Here is a 3,901-nt window from a genome sequence, read left to right on the forward strand (position 1 = left end):
GGAACAGCTTGGCTTTCTTGTGGGAATGTGGCTGCTACAGGGTACTGAAGGTGGAGTAAAATAGGTTGTGGGGGACCCGAGTGTGGGTGATGTGGTGCTGAGGGTAAGGGAATGGGAAGATGCTCTTTTATGATGGTTTCTCCTAAGCCAGGAGGTGCCTTTGTCCTGGTGTCTCCTGGCCTTGTTGTGATTCCCTGGGATCACAATCTTGTCTCAGCTCCACCCTGACGCCCAGTTCAGAAGCATTTCAGGGCATTGAGGCAGAGCTACAGATGCCTCTCAGTGGGGGCTGGGGCAAGGCTTGGCCAGGCGGAGCTGTTGAAGGAGGCACCAGGGCCAGGTGAGGCAAGGCTCTTACTGGGATCACACCCATGACTCAGATCACATCTGTGGAGGGAGTGAAGTTTGAACCTGGGGCTCACTCTGCCTGTCTCAGCTCTCTCCCGCCAGAGCCCTTTCAATTCCAGGCAATGCTGCAACACAGACACAGGCCCATCCCCCACTAGGGCACACCGAGAGCCCTGCACTCCCCACCCTGCCAGTCCAGTCCCCTCACCCGAACTCAGCCCCTCCTGTGGCTGGGCTCTCCTCTGTCCACCTCACTCCCATAGGTGGGGCTCCCAAACCATTTTCATCTGTTTTTAACTTGTCTCACTTTGCCCCAAACTATACTTTAATCATTCATTCACTTATTCAGATACTGACTGAGTGCCTACCACATGCCAGGTACATTCCAGGCACTCACTGAACGCAACAGACCTTGCTGTCCCCTCAGAAGCCACCCATTTATGCCGGTCTGCTCCTGTTTTCTCCCCTGAGCTGCTCCCACCAAATTTCTTGTACCTTTGGAATCATCTCTGCTTTTTTGGCCTCTCACCTGGTTGTCAGGTGCCCCTTTGGGACCGGACTGCTAGCTTCTAGGGATGGAGCCATGTCCCCTGTTTTTGTATGCCTAGGGGAAAGGGCTTTCCTCCAGCTGCTGTGACAATGAGGTCCCTCTCTACCCCTGGGGATGGATTCATCTCCCAAATCCAGAGCCCAGTCTTGCCTTCCTTGATGGGCCCTGCACTAGAGGAGGTGAGGAATCTGCTGGGTGCATCCTGGATGTTTACAACTCCAGGTTACGAGGGCCTCAGGCAAGAGTCCTCTTTTCATAGGGCCCAGGGAGAGTCAGTAAGCTGTTTCCTGTGCTTCCTTTTCCTCAGGACAGCCACAGCTTCCCCAGGCGCCTTCTCCACCTTTTCCACCAGGAAAGATTGTTGCCCCGCCCAACCAACTGTTTGGGAAAGAGGCTTTCTCACCGTCCCTACTCAGCACCTCTAACTGCAACCCTCCTTCCTAGGGAAACTGATGCCTTCCCCCCTACGGGTCTTGGGAAGATGTGGTACCCAGCCTTGGATGGGAGAGAAGACATGACAATGCCGCTGAGGATTCTGGGACTCATCTGCAGTTGGGGCACTGGCAAAGGTTCTCTCTGAGCATCACCTGTTGCTTAGCTGATGCCTGCAGGGACCAGGGAACAAGGCTTTGCCTAGTTCAGGAGACACTCTTTGCCAGGAAAGCTAGAAAGAGCCTGGGTGCTTAAGAGTTTGCCTAGGCTCACACCTAAGTCATCCATCTCAGGGCTGGAAAAAATGGGCCACTGTGGAGAAAGGATTGAGGAGAAAAGGGGTTCCACACCCACTGCTAACTTCTGAGTCCACTTAGACAAAAATGGGCCAACACCACAGGTTGAAAGTAAGGCCAGCATTTGACCAGAGCTGCTGCTGGTGAAAATGTAGGTCTTTGGGTCCGGGAAGATCCCAAAGCCTTACTAAAAGTGAGTGAGACTGTCGACTGGGCCTGGACACAGGGGCAGTTATAGGTTACATGAATAAAGGTCTGGCTTTGGAGAAGAGAGAATATAGCCACTTCTGAGCAAGTGAAGATGGTTTGGGAGAGAATCTCAGGGCTTTGCCCCAGGGTTGACCCTTTCACTCTCATCAGGAGTTCTCCATCTTGGAATTGGCTGATGAAATGGAAGAGAGGTTCAATTTCTTCTCTTGGGATTCCTAAGACGTCACACCCAGGCTTTCGTGGGCTCCAGAACTAGTCTGAACCAGTAAGAATCTAGTTCTAAGATGCCTGACACTCTTGAGAGCCAGGCAGGCAGTTGGGATCTGAGGCCAGTCAACTACATCTGGGCAATCTTTTATAAACCCTCTACCAGTCTCACTCAGAAATGGCAGTGGGGATAATTACAGAGAAATCTCCCAGTGTTAAGTGGAGACTGGTGGGGTTAGGCTGCATGATAGTAGTGGCAGACTCAGCAGGACACTGTGTGAGCTGAGCCTGCAGAGTAAGGCTAGGGCCTGGAGACAAAGAGAAAATGGGCATTATTTTGAGGACTCTAGTGAGTTCCTAGGCTCAGTCTTGCTGCTAGAGATTGGACCTTCAGCGGAGGTGCTTTCTGCTGAGGAGGTTTAAGCTTTCCCCTTCTCATGCTCAAAGGCGGAGATCGTGAGCTCTGTGTACTCCTCTAAGCCACTGAATCAACACAGGGCTGTGTGAGAGGCTGTAAGAGATAAGTAGGAAGTGCAGTTTGCTGCATCATCTTTATTAATATAAAGCCTTTTTTCTTAATTGCCAACACTATTATTGACATTGTTATATGGGTATCTGATCTTTTCATATCTACTTTTTACATTATTTTATGTATAAAGGTACATATTAGCTTCCCGTGGACTTCCCAGCCCCCTGTCTTCTGCCTTGGGGGTCTTCTGGCCCTTATAATGTCAGACTGAACTAGTCCACTCTAGAGAATCCAGGGGTTGGGCTCCCTGCTGGGGCACTGAGTCAGATCAGCAGCAGTTGCCTCCCAGGCATGTGCCTCCTGGCTCCTGGCTGGGCCCTATGTCCTACCTGCCCACATGTGCCTGTTGTGGGTTGGAGGCGGTCTCAGTAATTTTGCTTCTGCTGCAGAAGCAGCTCCAGCTGGATGTGACTTAGCAGCTGCCCTGGTAGCTAAGCCATGCTGTCCCTGACTCAGTGGGGTGCTGGGATGTCCTTTACTACCCCTGAAAGCCTCAGCACCCCCACCTGTGACTCGAGTCACAGCTGGACATTACTTGGTCTCAGTAAAAGCATTTGGATTAGGCTCAGATGAAAGGGGCTGAGAGAGTTCAAAGACAGGGCTTTCAGGGTGAGGACAAGTGGCAGTGGTTTAGGTGATGGTGGAAGGAGACGCTGGAACCTCAGACAAGAAGTCTGGATTTGTGGGCTGTGGAGACTCAGGGACAGTGAGCTCCTCACTCTATCTCTCACTTTCTCTCCTCCTAACTGCTGCTTCTGCAAAAAGTGGGAGCCTGGCGGAGAACTGTGAAAGAAACAGATGGCTCACTGCAGACCATAGGTCTCTTCCCCTCCTGGGCTGCTGCCTATGGCAACCTGCCTTCCCTACCAGACTCTGAGATATGTCAGGGGAAATCATGCCCAGGTTACCTGGAAGGTCCTCATTTCCGACACTGCTGAGTTATTTTTGAGTTATTCTTGATTTGTCTGGCTTTAAATAGCTCAGACCTTCCCTCTATCCTGGCCCCAAACCTCACATCCCTCCCAGTTGGGACATTCTCCTTGAGGCGCAAGCTCCGTGTTTCTTTTTGCATTCTCACCCATGTCGTCTTAAGAAAGGGCTAGTCATCATCTCAATACCTTTTGACGACTTTGAGGCTGGACAGGAGTAGGGTTGAGATTTTAGAGGGCTTTCTCAGAAGACTCCCAGAAAGAAGAGTCAGAAGTGGGTGAATGGAAGTGGGGAGCAGAAGGGCTGGGCCTGGAAGAACCTGTCCAGAGCCAATGAGTTTTCTGCATGGTCCCTGGGAAAGACTGTCCCTGGGTAGTGGGGATGGACACCAAATCTTAG

Source organism: Pongo pygmaeus, chromosome 1 (genome assembly GCF_028885625.2).
Source record: "Pongo pygmaeus isolate AG05252 chromosome 1, NHGRI_mPonPyg2-v2.0_pri, whole genome shotgun sequence".
Taxonomy (NCBI): domain Eukaryota; kingdom Metazoa; phylum Chordata; class Mammalia; order Primates; family Hominidae; genus Pongo; species Pongo pygmaeus.